Raw genomic sequence first — 7,599 nt, 5'->3', positions numbered from 1 at the left:
TCTCTCTCTCTCTCTCTCTCTCTCTCTCTCTCTCTCTCTCTCTCTCTATCTCCCCAGTCATCTTGCTGTCTTTGCCAGTCTTCTGTTGCTTTGAAGTGCTTTGTGTACCCAACATTCAGACAGCCTATCCTGCCCTGTGCTGAGCTCTGCCCCGGGTCAGACAGGGAAGGGACAAAACCCAGAAATGTTGTTAATTACAGCAGTGTGTGTATATAGCTGCACATGTGTATGATCATCAATCCAACAGCCTTTCTACATCTAGTTATACCATGTCATGTCTTCTTCTGTCATTCCATAGTCCTTGTGATTCCTGGAAGTGTATTTTATCTTCTTGTCGAGCTACACAGAGTGGCCCCAGACCAGATCACAGAGTTTCTTTGCTCGGGTACCTTTAATAATCAACCAGTCATTTTCCGAACTGTAAGAGAAATCTGAGAATATTTTTAGAGACCACCTTAGACTCAGGAAATTACACCGTCTCCTGTTCTCTGACTCAAAGGAACATGAACTGACCCATCACCTTCAACAGTGAAATAGAGAAACTAGGGCACTCATCAGCCATCAACAGAAATATTTTTGACATTTCCAGGGGAGTAAAGTCAGGGAGAGAGAGGTGAGACCACAGTGAGAGTGAGATGGTGAGAGTAAAACGGAAGGGAACTACAGTGAGGAGGAGACAGATTTGTGTTCTAATGTTTTGGCAGCACAGTGTCAAGGGTCCACATGTCAGAAAAGATGGTTTGCATTTTATGGACAAGAGGAGCAGGATTATGGATATAAACTGTGGGATGGTTTGACTGTTGGAGACAATACTGCAAGCACTTCATGTGGAAACATGGATACATACAGAGACTTTAATACATTTGTCTGGGATCTTGCAGAATATGAAAAGAGGTTATTGAGTGTGGTTTTGTAGCTGCGCAGGCGTTCACATGCTGCCAAGACTCCACTTTAAAGTGAAAGACTTGAGTTGTTTTAGAGGATTGATCTAAGCGATTATGTTTTCCAGACAGTTGTCAGAATCAAATTGTCTTTTGGGGTTTGTGCGATTGTGAAACAAGCACGAAAAAGAACTCGATCCATATACAAAATGTATTCTGGTTTATTTTTAGGTAGAGAAATGTTAGCCTTGATTTATTAATGGGTTTATTTGGTTCTGAACATATGAAAGAAAGGACAAAGTGGTTATTGTATGTTCATAGCTCCACAGTACCATAGCTAATGTATAATATATCCAAAGGAAACAATTAGTGCTACAAAAAGTCATACATACAGCATGACAGCAGTCTGGTACAGGAAGGGAGGAGTTTGTGCTCTGGAAATTATAACTGTCAAATGGCACAAAGTGTAACCAGACTGCAACAATAATCAGAGCAGTGACCCAGGAAGCGAACGCCGAGACAGAGACAATCACAGAAGGACGGGGTTAGGGATGAAGGTGAAGAACGAGATGGAGAGAGCGCTTTAGAAAGGAGAGTATCTGTCAGCACCCGGACTGGACCTGAATAAATGGAGGGAGGAGAGCAGCTGTCTTGTGACTCAAAGCCGGTCCTTAAATCTGCTGTCACAGGAAGAACACTTGTGCTGTCACTAAAAAGAAAGAGAGAATGAGGAAAAAGGACCCAAAGGAACCAGCGTCTAATAGCTCTTCCTTGTAGTGGATGAAACTGAAACCATTCCCCATCTGGATGGATTTAGATTAATTACAGTAAGCAGAGCCTTTAGCCTGCTAATCTAAAATGACACGGCATAGAGAGAGAGAGAGAGATTCTTAAACATTTGTCTGGGATATGCCAACAGTGCCACAATAAAAGCTACATTGTAATTCCATCCAAAACCAGCTTATTTTGTATGATCGTTGCCGCTTACGAGACTCTGTTTCTACTGTAGAAAAGCCACAGCTGCTCAGGTTGTTTTCTCACCTCGCTGAGAAAGGTCTGTTTACAACCACGACTTCTGGTCTCACAAGCATTAGAGCCGGCAGCTCTTTCTCTACATCTACACACTCTGTATGGACACATTGTGGTGACTTCCGTGACTGTATGCAAGGGACAGATCATCATACAGGGTGGGGGTGGGGGGGTCATGTTAAATCAGTGCATATACTGTACATGCACACAGGAATGTTTTCATGTAGGCAAAAACAGACTTTCTTGTTTTCATTACATTTTAGGTGGTTATTCTTTGTGTTCACCTATGATGTAGATCAAAATGAGTAGAGGAAAGGAACATGTTAGTGTGTCTGTCTGTATGAGTATGTATGTGCCCACGAAAAAAGGCAATCATACCCTGACAGAGGGCAGTATGAGTCACAGGTCACAATATGGTATAAAATCCTTGCTACCGACATACACAAAAAATATAATAAACAAACGTTTGAATGCAAACATGTCAAGAATGGTTTTTTTTTGTTAAACAAATAAACCACATGGAAGTCATAAAAATCAAGATGCCATAAAATGTACTGAAATAAAACCTATTTTAGAGTAAACCAAAACAGTAAAGTTATGGGTTGGGCAGCTAAACAATAAGCCCGGAGGAGCTGAAGATTCAGGTGATAATTTACTGTATAGGTTCAACACAATGAGCATACACATTATTTTCACACTGACATTCCAGACGTTGTTGTTGTCGCCGAAATGCTAACTTAAACTAGCAATAATTATTATTTTTATAATAATTTGGTGACGGCTATTGAAACCTTTTGGTCATTAAAATAAGCAAAACTATGGAAAATAAACTTTATTCAAAGTTAAAATTTTCTTATAAATAACATCTGTTATTCTGCTCACCCACCAATATCACTTTAAAAATTGTAATGACTGTTGCAACAGTGCTTTCTTTTCTTTCTCTTCTCTATGTGGTGAAACATTTCATGAAATTCTATGACAGAAAAAACTTAATGTAACAAAATGTTATTTGGATGGAAATATAACAAATGTTTTGAATAAATGCCGGGTTTTTTCTGTTTCTATTAGGCTTTGTTAAAAAACATATGACAGATGTATAAGTATATTTGAATGAGCCATGGTGTCGAAAAGTTTAAGAACCCCTGATGTACTTTATTGCGTTTTTATACTCGACACAACAGCTTTTGGGCTTGTAAAATAGACCTTTCCGCGCTGCTTAATTCACCCAAAGATCATCTGAACGGCGCAATAATGTTTCAAGTTCTACTTGTTACACTTTTTTGCACCTGTGAAATTGGTTGGGTTGGTGCGGATTACCTTGAATGGGACTTCAGTGAGCGGAGCAGCAGGCACTGCCCTGGAGCCGGCCCAACACATGCCTGTCTAATGGCTGAGATATGTAAGCGGGACAGAGCACGCTGCACACTGCGCCTCATTGATGAGGACGGGAAGATTTTCCTCTGACCAGGCATTGAAGAGCAAGGTGGTCCGCCCTTGACATTTTTCATCTGGGCAAATTGGTATGTGTGGGGTAAATGTGCATGAGAAAGAGAGAGACACAGTGAGTAAGTGAGAGACAGAGGGTGGAGAGAATTATGCTTTTCCTATTCCAAAGTTTGTGTTGTCCAAAACTAGCATAGGTGTATGGTAACCACACTGGAAGTGGACAGATGCAGTGGTTTGGAACAGCGGCCTCGCTGCCAATATGAGTCTGCTGTTCTTCCATTAACACAGTACAGTAGCATGTCTGCCCACCGCATTACTGAAAAGCACCATTGTGCTTAACAATTAACTAGCTTGTTCTTACCTTCATTTATCTGGGCAGAGTATTTTCGGGGCACATGGTCTTACGCAATATGTCACATTCTTTCAGTCATGCCAAGTTCACTTGAGCCTCAGTCGTCTGCTGCTGCTGGCCTCTAACAGCTCCAATTATGTGCTTTGCTCAAGGACCGCTAAAATATACAGTCGTTGCTATAAAAGAACGTTAGTTATGGATTAATCCCACTCTAGGTCGCCCACTGTCTAAAGAATGCGCATGTTATTTATAATATTCACACATTAGGCTTATACTTGTAATATCAACAAATTGATTAATTTATAAACGTGTACAAATCATTCACAGCTTAAATCAAAACTTGTATTAATCTATTTAAAAATACTGAAGACATACAGTACAACTATATCATAGTGTGTGTGTGTGTGTGTGTGTGTGTGTGTGTGTGTGTGTGTGTGTGTGTGTGTTGTGAAACTTTCCTTAACAATTTACACACCACTCAATCATGCTTCATAGGTGGAGTTATAGTTGTTAAGACAATAAACAAAGCATTTCCAGTTTATGATGACATCCAGCTCTTGCTCCTTTTGAGTTTGAATACACTTATTAATTTGCAATGTAGTTCAATGGTTATCTGCTGCTTGTGAATGCTAAATAAGAGGGGGTTAAAATAAGGTGTAAGCTGCTGTTTTGTCTGCCTGAGGTAAAACTGACTTAGCTTACATTTTCCATCTAATTGAAGCTTCATTTTATTGTCCTCCTGAAGTAGAATAGCCCTGAGTGCCGTCACTGTGTCAATGGAGAATGTACAGAATGTATATTGTGATGGCACCATGAAGAGAGCCCTTACGTTCTTGTTTTTAACTTTGTGTCAGAGATGTTCACATTGATAAATGTGAACGGTTTGTGAAAATAACCTTGTGAGGGCTGCTCTGCAGATGACAATTCAAATAAGAAACTTATCATAAAACGTGGCTGGAGGAAAGTAGAAATATGTAGTTTCACAATGTCACTGACCTCGACGATGTATCAGACAAGAGGATGTTGTCACAGGCCTCCAGTACAATAAATACTTGGTTAAGTGATGCTAAAGTTTGAAGACCGTTTCTCCCATCAGCCAAAAATGTTATCATGCGATCTTTCACTGAGATATGGGAAAATCCTTCCCTGTTTGTTGAAACTCCTATCTCTCTATTTCTCAACAGAGGTGAGGTCTGATCCTTAACTGATGACCCCGGCTATTACGGAGACGAGCAGATCGGGCATGTGGACACACACACAGACACACACACACACAAAAAGATGAAGAGATAGCGTGAGGAGGAAAAATGGGTTCTCACTGTCCTCGCTGACATACTTGGGATTATATGTTGAAAGACAAGCAGATGGATCGATAAACACACACACACACACACACACACACACACACACACAAACAGCAAACAGATCAAGTGACAGGAAAGTGTTTTACAATGAAGTCCACGGCTCATAAATTACAGCAGACCTTGCAGTTACGGCCTAAACACACCACTCACTCACAGTTGGATTCAGATTACGAACAGCAACACTTGGAACAACACCAGAGACTAAGAGCTGAGCTAAACTACTCAACTATACAGTAGCTCACATACAGGTTGCGAGTCAAATGGATCGGATCAAAGAGGAACCTGGAGAGCTTCAAAACAGTCGACATCCTTTATTTAAATAAATCAGCGTTTCAAAAAGCCCCACATTTATTTATTCTACATTATGTGAATGTAGCTGGAATTGCTGGGGCTCAGCCTGACCTGTGGTTGCTTTGAGCAATTAACTTTAGGTAAACTCCCCTCCGAAAAAACTATTACAGCACAGTGAGGTTTCACAAGCTGGCACTCGCTGAGCTTGTGTTGAATCTTCAAAACTAAATCTAATCTCTACGTTAAACTGATCCCTTCCCATTTTCTTAAAAATCAAACAGGATCAAACAATAAAAACATCACGGGGGAAGGTTCCTATCAACTTCGTCCAGCTTGTAATGAAGTTGGTGACATTTTAAGTGGACTAAATGTGCCACGACTGTCCTTTGTTATCAAGAGATCTGTGAAAAATAATTTTCTCCAGGGGATGTATAGGCGCCATTGTTCTTTTAACCTTTCTTTACCTTCTCTCCTCTCCCATCTCATTTCCTGTCATACTAGCTGACTACGCACTTAAGTACGTGCATCTGTGCACACATGGTCCAAAACGAGATCCCAGGATCAAACATTCAACATATGGTGCTTGAAATGAGCTGACTGACGAGACTGAAGCTGACACTTGCATACCCCAGTTTGAGGAAACACATTTTTTTTCCATGCAGAGATATTGAACTGGATATGCAAGCGTGCTCACGCTTACACACATGTACCAATTGTGTGAATTCTAGCACCGTGGTGGCAAAATGCTGATGAGAGCCATCATCTCTGGCCCCGTTACAATAACAGTCTGTATGCTGCTTCTTATGTTTATGAGTCCATGTGTGTCACAAGATTCAGAGTGGGTTTCCCATCACTCAAAGTTTTTTCCTGGAAGCTGACTAGATGTTGGCCACACACACATACACACTGAAAAAAAAAGCCCTCCACCCCAGTTTGGGTATCCCTTTCTCCTCTCTGTCGCTTTACATTGGGCTCCATGACGGTGATCTGGTCAAAGCGCCTTTACAAAGACTTCGATTGGGGGAAGTTAAAGCCAGTGGTAAGGGTTTAAGTTGACAGTGCAGGGAGGTGTGTGTGTGTGTGTGTGTGTGTGTGTGTGTGTGTGTGTGTGTGTGTGTGTGTGTGTGTGGCGGGCGGGCAGAGGGAGGAGAAATTGTCACATTGTCTGATTGTGTGACTGAATGTACCTTCCGACCCCTTGTGTTTGCCCCCGACGCCTAAAAGAGAAGCATCCAATGCTGGAAGGAGAACAACAGAAGCAGGAGTGTTGAGTGAAGATGGACTCTGACAGAAAGAGAAAAGGAGCAAAGTATCAAACAAAAAAAATACTTGAGGTGATGGCGAAGACAAGAAGGTCAAACACAGGAGTGAGAAAACACTTGTCAGCATATCTCTTAACCACTGCCCGCTGTGACACGCATCTACGGGTGTAAGACTATGTGACTGTGTGGTGCTAAAGTCTTCCAACATAATGTCATCACATTTCAGCAACTACGTGCAATGATCCCAACTGAGGAAGTCGTTCCTGGCCTAAGGCTTCGTGGACAAGCTGAGCTGAAGCAGAAATCAGTCATACTGTATAAACCTGATATTTCCTGGTGGTACCCGAGCTGCCAGTTTTTGTGACATTCTTGGAGAATTAAAGCTCTCTGCTGATTTATTTTATTTCATCCAGTGGGGTCTGTGGACTGACTGACCCCTCTTACATTGTTTGCAAACAAGCAGGATAAGGGGCCAGATTACTCTAATAATTGCTCATGGATTGCAGACTAAATTTCAGATCACAGATCAGCTCATTTTGAAAACTAGAGCTATTCATGAAATCAAACTGTTTCGACCGTTTGCTTCCGTTTCTTTCCAATGCACAGTTTGAGGGGTCTAAGCCAGTTTTAATAAAAAGATTATAGCTTCAAAGTAAAATAATCAAACAGTGGAAGCTTCTTTAGGTGTTTCTCACCTTGTATTAATGCTGAATTATTGATCTCTAATAGAGCACCATGGCACGTGAAATCTTCCCGGTGAACTGAGAAGGCAGATTTTAAAAAAAACTGCACTTTACAGATTATGAACCTTTACTTTTGCGTCGTGAACAATTATTTAAATGTCCACATGACTGCAGTGTCTCCTTCAGCGGTTCTGCCTCTACCACAGATTACAGTAACAGTCTCAGGGTGTGTGTGTGTGTGTGTGTGTGTGTGTGTGTGTGTGTGTGTGTGTGTGTGTGTGTGTGTGTGTG

Source organism: Anarrhichthys ocellatus, unplaced genomic scaffold, assembly GCF_004355925.1.
Source record: "Anarrhichthys ocellatus isolate YVR2014 unplaced genomic scaffold, GSC_Weel_1.0 scaffold3, whole genome shotgun sequence".
Taxonomy (NCBI): domain Eukaryota; kingdom Metazoa; phylum Chordata; class Actinopteri; order Perciformes; family Anarhichadidae; genus Anarrhichthys; species Anarrhichthys ocellatus.
The sequence above is the reverse complement of the archived record's forward strand: the minus strand, read 5'-3'. Positions refer to the sequence as shown.